Here is an 18,840-nt window from a genome sequence, read left to right on the forward strand (position 1 = left end):
GAAAGTCCATAGTGAAATTAGGTTTGAAATGGCTAAAATAGGAATTTAAAGTTTAAAAGTTTGATCGGGGAGTTGGCTTTTTGAAATCGGGGTCGGAATCCAGTTCTAAAATTTTTTATAGCTCCGTTATGTCATTTATGATTTGTGTGTAAAATTTGAGGTCGATTGGAGTTGATTTGACGGGTTTCGACATCAGGTGTAGAAGTTAGAAATTTTAAGTTTCATGATGCTTGAATGGGAGCATAATTCGTGGATTTAGCGTCGTTTTATGTGATTTGAGTTTTCAAATAAGTTCGTATGATGTTTTAGGACTTGTTGGTATATTTGGTTGAGGTCCCGAGGGTCTCGGGTGAATTTCGGATGGTTAACGGATCAAAAGTTGGACTTAAAACAGCTGCTGCAATTTTTCCTTTATGTTGGAAATTCTGGCCCAAAATCGATGCCCAAAAATCGAGGCTAAGGATCGAGGCTGAGGATCGAGGCCGAGGATCGAGACCGAGGATCGAGGCTCAGGATCGAGGCCGAGAATCGAGGGCTACCTCGACAGAATTATAAAAGAGGGCATTCGTCCCATTCGCCATTTTTAACAAATTGGAGCTTCAGCAGAGGCGATTTTTGATAGATTTTCAAGGAAAGGACATTGGGGTAAGTGATTCTAACTTGTATTTGGTCTATAAACATAAATATATCATTATTCTCATCATTTAATTAGTGTTTTGAGATTGAAATTTGGGAAATTTTTAGAAATCTTATAGAAATGAATTTTTGAGATTTCGGTATCGATTCGGAGTCGGATTTGAGTGAAACTGGTATGGTTGGACTCATAATTTAATGGGTTATCGGATTTCATAACTTTCGCCGGATTCCGAGATGTGGGCCCCACAGACGAATTTTTAATTAATTTCGGGATTTTTATTTAAAATGTAGTATTTTCTTATAGAATTAATTCCTATAATTTTTAGTGATTGTATCGAATTATTTTGGCTAGATTCGAGCTATACAGAGTTGGATAATCGTGGAAAAGGCCTTCTAGTGGATTAAATTGGAGCAAGACGAGGTAAGTCTCTTGTCTAATCTTGTGAGGGAGAAATTACCTCATAGGTGATTAAAATTAAATAATTGTTGCTAATTGTGGAGACTACGTACGCACGAGGTAACGAGAGTCCGTGCGTAGTTACTATTAATGCTAAAGTCCAGGTAGTTTAGAACTCAAAACATGAATTACTTGTGTAAATTATATTCTTTGTTTAATTAATATTATTTGATATAAATACATATATATTGTGAATTGTTAGATAAAAATATTAGAGAATGGAAATCTCATATACTTGATTTTATTTTGTTCTGTTTAAATTATTTAATTGTTTAGAGAAATTGTTCTTCCTCCTGAATTTATCTTATAACAAATATACTCTTATTCCGGAGGTACATAAGAAAATGTCCTCCTTTCTTGTGGAGCGGGCCGAACGCCTCGGCAGGATATATGCATCTATGGATCGTGTCGCACGTCCCTCGGCAGTGTACACAATATTCTGGATCGGGTCGAACGACCTCGGCAGAAATTGTGCTTAATAATAATAATAATTACACGATACTTTGACGGTTTATTGGAGCTTGTAAAGCTATTTGATATATTGGAATATATATACGGAGAATTGTTGCATTCTGAAGGAATTTAATTATTTCTGCTGGTTAAATAAATTATTGTTATATTCTGTGAATCATGCTGATTTAAATATTCTAGTCTTATTTCAATTATTATTATTGAACCATAGTGAGTGTCAAAGTCGGCCATCTCGTCTCTACCACTTCGAGATTAGGCTTGATACTTACTGGTACACGTTGTTTACGTACGCATACTACACTTGTTACACTTTTTGTGCAGGATCTGAGACAGGTACTAGTGGAGGACCTATCATCACATATCCACGTCATCCCGAGGCATAGTGGTGAGCTGCCTTTCTGAGCCGTTCTGCAGCTACCAATATCTCTTCTTATATTTACATTCTGTCTATTTCATTTCAGACAATATTCGGAGTTTTGTATAATCTATTAGATGCTCATGCTCTTGTGACACCGGGTCTTGGCACACACATTAGTAGAATTTAGTATTTTATTATTTTCTTGGATTAAAAGTTGAACCAATGTACGTTTGATTTATCAGTTGGCTTGCCTAGCTGTAGTGGTGGGCGCCATCACGACCTATAGGTGAAATTGGGTCGTGACAACTTCAGTCATATCTTGAGTAGCCCATATCTTTTCATCTGCTTCTGCATTTTGAATTCACTTTTTTTTTCTTTTATTCTAGATTGAGACTTCTTCTTTTGGTCATCTCGGACTGTCGACTTGCATTCTTGAGGCGAGCTTCTGTACTTCTATCTTGAATTGAATTTTGAAATAACTTCCCTCGTTCTTCAGGTGGGTGCCTGCAACTAACTTGAAATTTGAAATGAATTCCCTCGTTCTCCAGAAGGGCGCCTTCCAATGACTTGAAAATTGAAATAAGCTGGAAGTTGACCATATTCTTCAGGCGGGCACTGTGCTGCTTGCACTTGAAATAAACTTGAACTTGTGGTAGACTTGAGCTTGCAACCTTGTTCTTCAGGCGGCTCGCACTACTTTTGATTTGAATTGAAAAACTGGAGATTGCCCCTACTCTTCAGGCGGGATCCTGCTATCTCTGACTTGAACTTGAAAACTAAAAGTTGACCATGTTCTTCAGGCGGGCTCCTGATGCCTCTCTAACTTGAACTTGAAATAAATTTCCTCATTCTCTAGGTGGGCGCCTGATGCTGACTTAAAACCTGAAATGAGTTCCCTCGTTCTCCAAGTGGGCGCCTGATGCTGACTTAAAACCTGAAATAAATTCCCTCGTTCTCCAGGTGGGCGCCTGATGTTGACTTAAAACTTGAAATAAATTTCCTCGTTCTCCTGCTGGGCGCCTGATGACTTAAAACTTGAAATAAATTCCCTCATTCTCCAGGTGGGCGCCTACTGACTTAAAAACTTGAAATGAATTCCCTTGTTTCCCAGGTGGGTACCTGATGTTGACTTAACACTTGAAATTAATTCCCTCATTCTCCAGGTGGGCGCCTGATACTACAGCAAAACGGAAACAACAAAAGAAACTTTTTTTGCCCCAGTTTACACTAGGAGTTATTAGCAGAACTATAAATCACTTATGCTATTGATGAAGGTTGCAATGATGAGAGTAAAATAGAAGACTCAACTAGGATGTGCGTCTCCTGTGAGTAAAACCAAGAAAATTTTGACTAGCAAATACGTCTGCTAACAAAAAACCCTGAATGACCCAGACTAGGAAGTGCATCTCCTAGGGGTGAAACTTGAATGAATCAAATTAGGAAGTGTGTCTTCTAGGGGTGAAATCTCACTTTAGGAAGTGCGTATCCTAAAAGTATATCCTGAAAGACCTAGACTAGGAAGTGTGTCTCCTAGGGGTGAAACCTTTAACCTAAAATTAGGAAGTGCGTCTCCTAAAGAAATAAAAATCTGAAAAACCCAAACTAGGGAGTGTGTCTCCTAGATTTGAGATTGAGCTTGCGGAAGACTATAAACTAAGCTTGACTAAACTAAACACTGACCCTATTCTCCAGGCGGGACCCCTGATTTCAAGAAAACTAAAGATTGATAACTTAAGAAAACTGAAAATTAACCCCTTTTTTTTTAAAAAAAATCTAGACTTCCCTTCTTCTTTTAACTTATTATCCTAGGAGAAAATTCATCAGACTAGGTTTTAATCTTAGGAGAAAGATTCATCAGACTAAGATTTTGATTCTAGGAGAAAATTCATCAGAATAGGTCTCTTTTTTTTTGTTGGTATCTTAGGAGAAAGATTCATTAGACTAGGATTTCTATCCTAGGAGAAAGTTCATCAGACTAGGTCTTCAATCTTAGGAGAAAGATTCATCAGACTAAGATTTCGATCCTAGGAGAAAATGCATCAAACTAGGTCTCTTTTTTATTATCTTAGGAGAAAGATTCATCAGACTAAGACGTTTATCCTAGGAGAAAATTCATCAGACTAGGTTTTCTATCTTACGAGAAAGATTCATCAGACTAAGATTTTGATCCTAGGAGAAAGTTCATCAGACTAGGTCCTTTTTTGTTATCTTAGGAGAAAGATTCATCTGACTAAGACGTTTATCCTAGGAGAAAAAATTCATCAGACTAGGTTTTCTATCTTTGGAGAAAGATTCATCACACTAAGATTTTGATCCTAGGAGAAATTTCATCAGACTAGGTCCTTTGTTTTTTGGTATCTTAGGAGAAAGATTCATCAGACTAAGATTTCTATCCTAGAAGAAAGTTCATCAGACTAGGTCTTCAATCTTAGGAGAAAGATTCATCAGACTAAGATTTCGATACTAGGAGAAAATTCATCAGACTAGGTCTCTTTTTTATTATCTTAGGAGAAAGATTCATCAGACTAAGATTTTGATCATAGGAGAAAGATTCATCAGACTAAGATTTTTATTGGGAGGAAAATCTATCAGACTAGGACTTTTTATCCTAGGAGGAAAAATGTGAAGAGCAATGGCAAAATTTTATGCACGCTAGCAAGACAGAGCAAAGATTTGAGAAACTTTCCTTTGTCGGCTCTTCTCTTCTTTTCATTTTCTTTTCTTTTCTTCTTTTATTTCCCTATTTTTTTATTTCTTTTTTTCCTTTCCCTTTTTTTTTGAACAATTTTCCTTGCACTGATGTGTTCCTGTTTCAAACAAAGAAATTTTGTCAGTTTTAAAAGTGATGGTCGGTTTGTGGCCTTGAGACTTGGGTAGCTTGGCTTTGTGATCATCCAGCCTTTGGAAGACCGACTGCATTGGTAGTTGGTTGCACTGCTGGGAGACTGTTGTTGCTTTCAAGGGACCTTTACATTCTGAATCAACCATGACTGTTTCGCTCCCAGTGTCATTTGTGTTTGTGGATCAATCAGCCTTATCCCAACTGGAGATCTTTGCTTAGGTAACCTTTTTTGATATCTTGAATGGCTTCTTGCTTTTTGAACAATTTGTTTGTCAAAGAGAATCGAGAGTCCCTATTAACCTTGAGGTTATCTTTGCTTGCTTTAGCCAAGTAGGCTGACAGGAGTCTTTTGGGGAGAGCCTATGCATGAATCCCCAAGGCATGTTAACTGTAACACCTGAGTGTGCTGGCCAAATTTACTTTGCAACTGAAAAGCTGGTAGCGGATTTTGAAATTTTTTCTTGCTTGTTTTGACAAGGACTGACTCAAAGCAAAGGACATCATGATGCGAATAAACAATATTAACAAGAGATGCCCTCATCAGGAAGGAAAGAAAGAAGAGGTTTTTTTTTACTGAGGTAACTAGCCTTAATGATCATGACATGCATTTTAGACTTAACGGTCTAATCTATCAAACTAATCAAATCTTCCCTTTTACCATTCCTATGACCTTTGAAGTCGGGCTTGTTCGTGCCAATTCTTTGCATCAACTTCATGACTCACTTTCGACTAGTGGTGCCTCGAGGGGTTTTCACCAACAAGTCTCTCTCATTTAATTATCTCTGCTTACCGTCGTCTTACAGTGCCCGTAAGGATTTTCACTAGTAAGACTCTTTTATATTTTTTTTAATTTTTTTTTGCTTTCTTGTGTGAGCATCGTGACAGTGTTCTATGTCGCGTGACAACCGTTGCTCATTGCATTCTTGGCATTCTTGAAGGCATATCGGGAGGTCTTTATTTTGAAGGTATTTGGATAGGGTTAGAAAGAAAGGACGGCATGAATGCTCAAATTAGACTCAAAATCAGGGGTTGTAGACTTACAACTCTTGGAATCAATTCTTTCAAAAGTGAAATGAAATCTTTGCCTCAGTTTCAGATACTGGGAAATATTAGATTTTTTTTTTGAATTCTTATTTGGTTGGACCGAACCGTGTAAGGTTGCCTACGTATCCTTTTTTTTTTAAAGGAATCAGGTCTAACGTAGTTCAAACATCTGACCTAATATTTTTTTTTTCATCTTTCTTTCTTTTTCTTTGTCTTTCTTTTTTTTTCTTTTTTTTTAATATCATTTTTTCCTTCTTTCTTCTTTTTTTTTTCTTTTTTTTTTTTTCAAAATAAGTTGCCCCAACTTTTATTTTCTAGGGGCATGGACTTTGATTGTTCTTTTCTTATTCTTTTTTTTTCACTTGAACTTTCTAAGAGTCGCCCCAGTTTATACTCTTGGGACATGGACTTTTCTTTTCATTTTTTCTCTTTTTTTTCTTTTTTTTTCTTAGACTTTTGACTCTAAACTTGATTCCAAAAGAGGTTGATCAAAGAAAATAACACATGCTCGAAAGGGGTAACGAAGGGTATAAAGTGTTTGGATAGCAGAAAAAGGGCCTCCCAGCCTCGAGAATGCCAATCATGTTAGCCCTTCACAATCACGACATTGATGGACATGTTGCTTTCTGGTCTTTTTCAGTGTAAAGTTATATGAGCAATACTTTCCTCGCAGTGAATGACTCTTGTCAATTTGGGTCACTTTTCTTCGATTTTGTATTGATGTAGAAGATGCATTTTGCCAATAAATTGATCCATTCAAGTTGACTGGGATACACCTTTTGAAAAATACTTTCTATCTCTTAGTGCTAAACAGACTCCAACCTGTCCGATTATCCTTAAGCCCGATCTCCTCAATGATTCAAAAGGTAGAGATCCTTAACTATTATGAGCATGACTACTTTTGTTCCATGTAAACCTGGTTCATGCTTATTTTCCAAATGTTTCATGTATCTATTCATCTTCAAGAGTGTCTCTTTTTCAGTCATCCAATTCAAGACTAAATCAGTTTTCTAAGATCTAACCAAAAATTTCGCATGCATGTCATATCACTAGAACTAGCGTGAAAAGAACTATGCACAAAAATGGACACAAAATTACTGACTGCTTTTTATTGAATAAAGGATAGCAGGGTCCGTTAACACAAAAAGAAGAAGAAAAGAAGACAAAATAAGCTACCATGGCTAAATAGGGAGTGCCTTTCCAGTTGCTAAGCGACATCTTAGCCACACATTCGCACATCAGCATTACTACGGCATTTAACCGTTTTGATTGTTTTGGATTCAACACTCAAATTTTGACAATCATCCCGAGCAGGCCATGTCCTATTGCTCAAATCTGGTAAAGTCAACCCCACATTTGTCTCCATTTTTTTATTTTTCACCGCCAACTTGCCTATTTGCCTTTCCATGACCTTGGATCAACAATAGTTGTGTTTGTTCCATTGGTTGAGAAGATGCTTTTATTTCCGAAGGATCCTGAACTCGCCATTGCAAACCAATAAACCACCCACCTTTAACTATCTTTTATTTCAAAACAACAAACATGTTAGAATAAACACTCTCTTTCTTTTTTCCTTTTCTCTTTTTTCTTTTTTTTTTTGTTTCTTTCCTTCTTCTTCTTTTTTCATTCGGTGGAACCTGATGTGGGTTGCCTAAGTATCATGTGGGAACATGAATCAGATCCTGCGTAGTTCGGAAAGATTAGGAATAAAGTAAATAAACTACCTCTTTTTTTGGATTTTGAATTTTTGTTTCTTTTTTTTTTTTTAAATTTCCAAAAGAAAGACTTATAGAGAAGAAAGAAAATATTTTTGAATTTCGATTTGTTTTATTTTTTTGAGAATTTTTTGAAAAGAAAGACTTCTAACGAAGAAAGAATTTTTTTTTTGAATTTCTATTTTTGTTTTCCAGAGAAAGACTTCTAAAGAAGGAAAAAAAATATTTTTTGATTTTGATTTGATTTTCTTTTTCGAATGAAAAACTTCTAAAGAAGAAAGAAAATATTTTTTGAATCTTAAATTTTCTTGTTCAATTTTCGAAAGAAAAACTTTTGAAGAAGAATGAAAATATTTTTGAATTTTTAGAAGAGATTAAAAGAAAATAATTTTGAATTTTTTGAAAATTGGGTTCTAAAAGAAAGAAGTAAAGGAAAATATTTTTGAATTTTTTTTTGAAAATTTTGGGCCGGAACCGATGAGGTTTGCCTACGTATCTCACATCCGGTGAGAATCAGACCCGTGTAGTTCGGCTAGGTTTTCAGGACCGGGGAAAATGTCATTTTTGAAAATTTGGACTCATTTACGACAACCTTTTAAAAATTCGGCAGAGTTTCAGGATCTTTTTTCTTCTTTTTTTCAAATACCGGTATTTTCAGGAACCGGGTCAATTTTCTATCCTATTTTTCTTGATTTTTTTTCCTATTTAGAAGCCAGTCAACATGCAAACCGAACAAACAAATACACAAGTAGCACGTAAGATGCATCAGGATGGTCTTTTAATTTGGGGTACATCTGTCCTAGAAGGACCCAACCCCTGTGTTGAGTCCCCAAAATCAAATGCACGTGATGCAAACAAGCGTACCTACTAGGGATCCGACATGAGGTTATGTTATTCTAGGTTTTAAACCTGGGTGTATTGTTCTAGACTTGGCTTATCCAGGCGGATAACTCGAGCTGGGGGCAACGTACCAGGAACTAAAAGGCCATCCGACTTTGTAACTTATCCGATCCTCATTCTAACATTAGAGATATGACACTCTAACAGAAAAGAGCCACGCCAGCGTGCGCTTCCCGAAAGATTTAGAAGACTCAGAGAGAAAAGGGTGTCGTAATAATTTATCTATAGTTCACATAATATCAAAGCGGTAAATGAGCGGCAATTAGCACATTAGGCCCAAACACGTAATATCAGACAATCACAAGAAAGTCAAGCATAACAGTTATTCTAAGCTTGAATTCTGAACCCTGAACCAGAAGTTCTGGGTTCTTGTCCAAACAATATCAAAGCGGTAAAAAGAGGCATTTCGCACATTAGGCTCAAACACGTAAAAATCAGATAATAAGTAAAAGCCAAGTATAACAGTCATCTAAGCTTGAATTCTGAACCCTGAACCAGAAGTTCTGAGTTCGTTTCCCCAGCAGAGTCGCCAGAGCTGTCACACCTCCTTTTTCCCAAGGGGGTAGGGGAGCTTTTCCAATTTAAGTGTCATTAATCGAAATGGGATTATTTATTTGATCAGAGTCGCCACTTGGAATAAGTTATGGTGTCCCAAGTCACCGGTTTATTTTAAATCCCAAATCGAGGAAATTTGATTCTATTTATGGTATGCGAACACAGAAGACCGGGTAAAGAATTCTGTTAACCCATTAGAAAGTGTGAGGCACTCCCGAGTTTCGTAGTTTTAGCACGGTCCCTCAACTATTAATAATTGGCCTAATTATCTGATTAATACATATTTAAAATCTATTATGCATTTTAGCTTTTTAACCGCTTTTAATTATTTATGGAGTTTATTTGAACAAGCCACGATGTCGCGCACTCGTTTGTTTTTGTACACATTGCGAATCGCGCCACGTGAAACGCACCCACGATTTACAACGTGTTGATTTTATTATTAACATTTGAAGTTATAGTCGAGTCACATGAAATGCACACTCGAATTGGGGATTACGTATCATAACTATGCCATGGGAACCGTACCCATAATCACGATGATTTATTAAAAGCGTGCCTAAAGCCTTCTACGAATTAAGAATTATTTTTCCAAAACTAGTTTTCCATGACCCTCTTTTTAGTTTTTGATTAAACGACCATGACTCGACTTCTATTCGACCCCGTCGTCACATAATCCATTAACAAAACTTCTCATGCCATAATAGACTTAACTCACGCCTGTTTATTCCATAATTTCAAGTTCATAAGACAAACTCAACTAAAATAAGTTATATAATTCATTGAAGCAAAACAACAAAATACTAACAGAGATAGGAACCCATTTGGATCTACCTATTTGCGACATAAAGGAAGAAAAGTAATTTATAGCTATTGACATTTGATAATAACCTAAGTGAACTTGACATTCTATCCTTCACGGAACAAACAAAGCAATATTCACAAACAAAACTAATGAAAAAAACAACAACAAAAAAAACTAATAGTATATCAAGTAGTATGCTGATGGAAACAGGATTGAAGTCCAAATGAATAAGGGACACTCTACCCATGTACCTAAGCAGTAAGATCTATGGAGAACAACTATTTGACAAGTTGATTTTTTTTATTTATATTTCACTTGAATTTTCTAATAACCAGATAGGATGCACTCTTCCAGTTTAAGACGATTTGAAAGTCATTTTTATCCGGAAAACCTCCAGCAACAGATTTCAAAATGCGAAGTTGCGAACAGAAGACAAATTTAATCTCATCAAACAAAAAAATTGAAGGAATTACTATATGTGCATGGAAATATGCATTTTCAAATAATTCTAGTGTTTATAACAATCAATGGCCAATGTAACTTGCATTAATAAACCACTATACAACACATGAATGTTCCCAACTACTAACCTCCTTGACCAGGATTCACGCATCTGTCTTAAAAAAACAGAGAGCTGAGCGACAGTATCTCGGAGGGACACTAAGGCTGGAGCACAGCTACGAATTCAGCAAAGACAACAGCAGCAAACCACACTTCTCAAGCTTGTTCGCACTTGAATTTTCAGAAAAAGTAGAGCATGCGAGTAGAATTTTAAGCTAGCTTTCAAATCTCTTTTTTTTAATTTGATTTTTAGATCTCAGAGTTTTGCAGAGAAGTTTCAGATGCAGAATTCCTAGCTATCTCTGTATTTGTGAAGCGTAAGTGAGAGAATGAGAACTTTGTGAGCTGGGTACTTCTATTTTGAGATCCTTTTGGGAATTGGAGACAACGATTAGGGTTAGTCAAAAGGGGGGATCGATCGTTCTCTATCTCTGATCTTATGGAGAGGGGAACTAGTGTGTATTTTAGAGATTAAGGGGTGATATTGGGCCGGCGGGTAGTGGGCTGGGGCGAATGGAAGGAAAATGGGCCACTAGAAGCACCTGGCCCAAAGTTGTAATGAGACCTCATAGCCTTCTCTTTTCTTTCTTTGTATTTTGCAATACTAATCAATTTATTTAACACTCCTAATTCCAATTAATTTGTAAAATTAATCTAATGACCTATTTTTCTACAATTAACTAATTTATTTAGCTAACCAATGCATGTAAAGTTACTAATGTATTTTTTGGTATTTTAGTGTTTTACAAATGCAATTGATTATGCAATTAAAATCTAAAAAATGTAAAAATTAATTAATTTTTTTTTGTATTTTCTTTAGAATTTAAAAATGCAACTTAAAAATGCATCAAACATGAATACGTACAAAAGCAAACTAAGTAAAAATATAGAAAAATAATTTAAAGCTATTTTTTGAATTTTTTAGGAGTAATTTTATATTAGGGCAAAAATTAGGTGCTCACAGTATTCATGAATAAAGCAGCACGAATTCAACGAATACACTACCATAACAACTGAATAGTAGTTATAAGAAGTAATTGTGTATATGGTAGCTATAGAAAATTAATAGCCACTAAACAATAGTGGTTTCTAAAAATTCCTCAATCGAAAAAGCGAAGCAACCCGGCCCAGTATTGTTTTGGGTACCTTCACTGCCTTTGGGCTTGTAACGTTTCAAAACTTAGACCTAGGCCCAATTGGAACTTTGGTTGACAATGGTATGGTGACTAACCCAACATTGACAGTCATCCGCGGACCCCAGATCTACAGCTTTGGGATAGAAAAACTGAATTAAGCCTGTGCTTGACGCGAAAGCTTGAATTAGCACATCAAATTTCATCAACAAATATGTAGTCTTTGCAGTTGAAATTGTAACTAAAAAACGAGCACTTTGAAAGTTAACTCGTAACGCTCCAAATTTAATCAATTTTAACCATCACGCAACCTAAGGGGGATTTCCTCAGGGTCTGATTTGGGTCAGCATTTTAAAGGTTTCGCCATAATTTGAAATAAGCCTCCTAAATCTTCACTCTTCAGCATTCCAAATCCAAGCTGCTAATCCAGAGACGACAGAAGGTAAAATACACGTCGACGAAACATTAACTGCTCTTTTCTTTCCTAATCTCGAAGTTCTTTCCTTCCGAGATAAACTTGAGTCTCTTCTGAAACTGATTTTGTGCTCTCAAGCATGCAGTATACCAATAACAACATTGAAATCAAGGCTTACAAATACAACTAAAATTTTTGTTTTCCTCCATTAAATTCACTAAGCATGATTAAGCTTCCTAACCATGCCTTAGTTTAAATTATAGATGAAATATCTTTCTTTATTTTGCATGCTCATGTTCCTTGTAAGCTTTGGCCTTTGTCAGAGGGTTACTGGGAAAGAGGGGGTGGCGGGCAAAGTTTATGGTCTTCCATACGACCAAAACTGTAGAAATAACACCACGTATAAAGGGCTGCTATTTAGTAATTAGGTAGGTTGTCCTGAATTTCAGTTTTTCAATTTAATTTTTACAAAAATATCCTGAATTGTCCTTTAGTTAATATTTTTAGTTTAAAGTTTCAGGACAAAATAAAAATTAACTAATCTCTAAATAGCATTCCTGAGAATGGCTATATGTGCACTTATATCACCCAAACTTCCCGGAAAATGTCATCCTAAAAGGCAGCCCGGTGCACTAAGCTCTCGCTATACGTCCGGGGAAGGGTCGGATACGCAGCCTTACCCTGCATTTTTGTAAGAGGTTGTTTCCACAACTTGAACACGTGACCTCCCGGTCACATGACAACAACTTTACCAGTTACGCCAAAGGCTCCCCTTCCAAAATACATATTTCCTTTTCCCTTTCACTCAGAGAGTTTAAGAGCCCGTTTGGATTAGCTGATTTGAAGTAGCTGATAAGCATTAGGTGTTGAAAAGCACTTTTAAGTGCTGAAACTGATTTAATAAATAAGCAGTTACATATTTGGATACAAGTGCTGAAATTAATAATAAGTTGCTGCAATATGCTGATAAGTTCTTTTTCTGTTAAAATGAGTTAAATAACCTTATAACTGTTTACACTTATAAGGGTGTAATTTCTTCAAACTTTTAGATTCCAGATCGATTCAAATACAAAATATTCTATTTGTCATTTTATTTTAAATATAAATGTGCTTAGATAAGATAATTTTTATGATAAATATAATTTATTTTATGATAAGCATATAATTATAAGTTATAATAATTAATAAATTGACAAAAGTTTCTCAGTAAAAAATAAACTTAAATAGAACAAAATATTTGAAGAGAAACAAACAATGCCTTCATCACCAAAACACTTAGAAAGCAATACACCAAAATTTTTGATATGTCCTCATTTATTACATACAGTTCAAAGATTAATACACAATCACATAGATACAAATATGCAAAGGAATAGAGAATTTGCTTATCTTAAATAGTCAATGAGAATTCAAGACTTGAATAAGCGGGGATTTTAGGTTGAAACAATACTTGAGGCAGTGAGTATCGAAGTAAGAGTTTTTTTTTTTCTTTCTAAAAAAGAATATTTTAAGGATAAAATAGTAAAAATCTTGGTCAAACTTAAAGTGCTTATAACCTAAAAATTCATAAGTTGGGGCTGACCAGCTTATGGCTTTTGGCTTATTTTTGACTTATAAGCACTGGCTTATAAGCACTTTTAACTTTACCAAACGCGTAGATAAGCCGAAGAGTGCTTATAAGCTAGTTTGACCAGCTTATAAACTTAGCCAAACGCCCTCTAAGTAGAAAATGAAGCATGCATATATATATATATATATATATATATATATATATATATATATATATATATATATATATATATATATATATTCCTTATTATAAAAGTATGAATATAATGTTGGTTTACGAAAATAATCTTATAGTATTAAGCATAATAACTCAAAATGAAAGGACATAACCGAAATTTTAGATGTTAGCCTTGTAATCCTATTAGCTTTAGGACATACATGAATGCTACACGTTAGCATAAAGCCATAAACCTAATACATGAATACTACACGTTAGCCATGTAATTTTATTACTTTTAGGACATACTTCTTAAAAATTTCTATTACTAATTTAATTTGAAAACGAATTATATTGTCCTATTATTAATTTAATTTTAGAATGTATTATATTATCCAATTCTATTTAGAAAAAGAAGAGCCTATTTATTTATTTATTTATTTATTTATTATAAAAGTACGAATATAATATTGATAAACCAAAATAACCCTAAAATATTAAACACAAGAACTCATAGGAAAATGATATGACTGTAATAACCTATTTTTTGGGACTATAATACCTTTTTATTATTATAAGATTTTAAAATTAATTAACTTTTTTCTATTAAATTTTAAAAATATGTAGAAAGGTTTAATAAAATTAATTTTATAAGAATCCTTCGCATTGGCAATACATTACCACTCTATAATATCCAATATCAAGAAGAAGAAAAAGCAATATTAAAAGGACTACATAAAGCGTTGAAATTGAGAAAAAAATATTCCCGTGATAATATACTTTTATATTAAATTTGAACTGCTTTCCTACTCAACAACAACATACCCAGTATAATCTCACATATTAGGGCCTGGGAGATTAATATAGACCTTACCCCTACCTTGTGAGGATGATTTCCTACTCAAATAATATATTTTTATTATCATTTTTTCGTGTAATATTGAAAAATATACCAATTATTTTTTAAAAAATAACTAAGAAAATATTTAAAAATATAAATGTATGAAAAAGAGAAAGAAAAATAGTTTGTAGGAGTCAATACCACTAATGATCTACATACATAAAGATCTAAAAATGAAATGTTATATCGATCGTTTCTCTTTGACAAAAAAAACGTATGGTGGATAAAATTATAATTACGATTAACTATTTAGAATATGAGATGAACTAATATTAAGAATCTGAATCAACGTAAAATAAATTATTTTTTATGTTAAGACCAAATAATTAAATCTTTCAATTAATTATTTAGCAAATCCAATTTAGTTATTTTTCAAATTTATCACATGAGTAAAATTATTTTTCAAGTTAAAAAAACTCTTAGATACATAAACTTATTCTATAAAAAGAGCGTTAGAGATTAAAAAAAAATTAGAACACAAAGTAAAAAAGGTTAATATAGTATTAAGAATCAAAAGGCCATACAATATCTATGGAAGCACAATCAAAGCTAAATCCTGCACAAAAACAAGCTTTCAAGACTATATTTTAAAAAATCGACTCAGGTATAGCGGGATTATCTGATCTCTCCAGCGGAACTGAAATAATATTCCTATGTCATGCATTACTTGTAAATGTCAAATCAAGAGGCATGATACTGTTAGCAATAACAACAAGTGTTATAGTAACTACGATTTTATTATGAGGTCGTACAACTCACTTTAAATTTAATATACATATTCAAATAACATAACCATCACAACTATATCAAAGCAGAGCAATGGTGTTATATTTATAAGGAAAGTAAAATTGGTAATATGAGATAAAAATTTATGGCTAAGCGTCAAACGATTGAAATAATTGACCGGAGTTTTAGAGATTCATTGGATATCAATGAACCATTTGGTGAAAAAGTAATGGTTTGTGATGTGATTTTTGTCAAGTACTATAAGTAGTTCTGAAATCGACAAAAGCAGAACCTCTAAAAGCTACCTTGCAAAAATTATACTTATGGCCTCAATTGGAAAAGATTCAACTGACAAGAAATATAAAAGTAAGAACAGATCCAGCATTCAGTGACTTCTTGCTTCGTATTGGAAACGAAGAAGAGCATACAATAAAAGATGATTTGGTTCTTCCAGAACACTTGTTATCAACCGCGATGGTAATAGTAGTGCATTTAACAGGGGAAATATTTTCATCATTAGATTAAAATGCAATTTGTGCAAATTACATGATAGAAATTAAAGAGCTATATATTTTAGCTAGCAAAAATGAATATGTTGATCAACTAAATAAAAGGTTGATTATAAGTTTTATGGCAAAAAACAATTTTTTTTTTTAACTTTTGACTCAGCATCAGATGATACTAATAATTACTATCAAGAAGAATATGTAAATACTTTAATACCAAATGGTCTTCCACCACACACGTTTGTTGTCAAGTTCATTATTTGTTACGTATGTCAGTGTCACCATGTATATAATAGACTAAGTTAAAATTAGTCTTTCATTGCATATAAGTTGATTTTGAAGAAAAATATGTCTGTCATGGTACTGAAAAACTTAGATTCGCCGAATAGCTTATGTGATAGTACACAGATGGTACATAGAAGTTTTTACAATAACGTCATACATGCAGAAATTATGATACGGGTCAATGTGCTTCTAAGTATGTATTTATCCCCGAATTCAACTTTTGTCTCCTGAAACTAAAAGATATCCTTTTAAACTTGTGTGAAATTTTTTCAGTATGTTTATGTTTTGCAATTATAATAAATAAATCACACGGATAACATCCTAAATATTGGACTATATTTATTGTAATTTTTTTGTACGAACAACTATATGTTGCACTTTCAAAAGGGATATCAATATCGACAACAAGAGTTCTGATTATTGCAGAGCAACCAAAGCATTAAAAGGAAACATACACAAAATACATTGTCTGCAAAGAAGTGTTTGGTAAGATACCAATATATTAAATACTTTTAAACTATAATGCATAATCATCAAACTAACATGACTAAATTGATCATTTATGCAAATTTTGATGATGTCCTTTCATTTTGAATTCACGTGTTATGCTACTGTTTTAATATTTTTCGGTATTTAGATGATTGTTGTATTATTATACATAATTTTTTTCTCATTAATTAATTTTTGTTATTCCTTAATATAAATAAATGTTTGAACCATCACATGCCATAATTAACGTGCAACACACGTTCATAGATACTATACATATATATATATATATATATATATATATATATATATATATATATATATTGGATAAAGCGGCCGAGATCAAATGACCGAAGGAGACGCGAAGCATGAGAGAACTCCTCTAACCCCAGCAACAGGAGCTTAAATTGAAAATGCAACAACAATAACATACCCAGTATATTCCCATACTTGGGGTCTTGGGAGGGTAGTGTGTACCAGTGGCGAAGCCACATGGTCACAAGGGTTGTCAACTGACCACCCTTCGTCAAAAAATTACACTGTGTAAATAGGTAAAATATTATGTTTTAGAGGTATATAACACATATTGAACACCCTTTGTCGGAAATATTTTTCACTTCTTTTAAATTTGAACACCCTTGGAGAAATTTCTAGATTCGCCACTGATGTGTACGCAGATCTTATCCCTACCTAGCTTAAATTGAAAATGCAATAGTAATAAATGACTACTATCCAATAAAAACAAAAAGGCAATATGTGTTTTGGGGAAAGGCAGACAAGCCAATGACATGGTTGAGCACTCAAAAGGAAGAATAATGCGATGACTTGTATTTCATCATGGACACAATGATAACTGAGCAAGAAGTCAATTCACAATGAAGAGAGCCAGATTCCTGATCTTATCACTTGTTGCATAAAATGGCATAGGATACCCCAGCAACTTATCTAACATTCCTTGTTTTCAAGATTAGTAATGATTACCAATTATATGCTACTTAAAATCTCCCCCTATATTGGAAATGATTTCCCACTTATAAGTTCACCTTCTACTGCACCCACACCTTCAACTTTCCAATGCTGAAGATGAAGAGAACAGAGCTCCTTCTCTATCTTCTTCTCATATGGACAATATGGGCAGCATGTCAACATGATTATAACTTCATCCCCATGGCTCAAGCTATAAAAGGAGGCAAGTTACTACTAATGCGACTAATGAATGAATGTGATACACTATTTTCTTCTTTCATGATATAATAGCTGAAACAAATCGTGTTTTATCTATTTTGAGTCCAGGATTTCCTACACCAAGCAGTTACATGATTTTAGTAAACAAGTATATCAATGGATCTAAACTCTAGCTTCTTTATCGCAGTTAAGTCCAATAAAAGCTCACTGTTCTACACCTTGAGATCAACAAGAGGACACATTCTTGCTAATTTGGTAAGTCTCGTAATATGGAGTTTCTATTCCCCAGTGTTTTATACATGTATTCTCTAATCAAACTATTCTGAAGCAGGGCAAGTATGCGAAGATTTATAAATCACCATCTGGGCCAAACCCAACTGGAAATCATCGTCCACCATCAAGGGCCAAACCCAACAGGAAATCATCGTCTACCATCAAGCCATGAACAGAAGAATGAGCTAGCCGTATAATTGGAGGTTAGACATATGTGCAGTACTTAGACGATTTCATCTTTAGGCTATTGTATTTGCACAAACAGTGGGATATCCTTAAAGATTGGAATTACATTCTCCTTTATTTACTAAACGGTGCGGAAGAGTGGTGTTTATCTAATCTAAAGACCTTACTACTTCACTCCTAATATGCTCGACTGCAAATAACATTTTTTTTTTTTTTTTTTGATAACCGTGGTGTTCCTTTGAGATTGGAATTACATTCTCCTTTATTTACTAAAGGGTCCAGAAGAGTGATGTTTATCTAATCTAAAGACCTTACTACTTCACTCCTGATATGCTCCTGCAAATAACATTTTTTTTTTTTGATAACCGTGGTGTCCGGGCCAGCTTGCGCAACTCGACTAATTCCACGGGATACCGTCCATCTCCCACCAGCAACAGGTACCAGGTAACTCTATCCACCAAAACTTGGATAGATGAGAAGAAATCACTTAGTATTTGACTCCGCTGGGATTTGAACCTGAGACCTCATGGTTCTCACCCACTTCATTGACCACAAGTCCACACCCTTGGGTGCACCGCAAATAACATTATCAATTTACAACTATCAAAATCTAGTTTAACAACTATCAAAATCTAGAAGTAAAAATCCCAGAGGTCATTCTCAAATCTAAC

The 18,840-nt window shown here is 34.2% G+C and overlaps 1 long non-coding RNA gene across 1 annotated transcript; it reads left to right on the forward strand.

Annotated features, from left to right (window-relative positions):
• Window positions 1–17,567: 17,567 nt before the first annotated feature.
• On the forward strand, window positions 17,568–18,186 carry LOC138900962 (uncharacterized). Its single transcript, XR_011412354.1, has 3 exons — window positions 17,568–17,714; window positions 17,898–17,965; window positions 18,042–18,186. It is a non-coding gene; the product is annotated as an uncharacterized lncRNA (long non-coding RNA).
• Window positions 18,187–18,840: the final 654 nt, after the last annotated feature.

Source organism: Nicotiana tomentosiformis, chromosome 11, assembly GCF_000390325.3.
Source record: "Nicotiana tomentosiformis chromosome 11, ASM39032v3, whole genome shotgun sequence".
In the NCBI taxonomy this organism is placed as follows: Eukaryota; Viridiplantae; Streptophyta; class Magnoliopsida; order Solanales; family Solanaceae; genus Nicotiana; species Nicotiana tomentosiformis.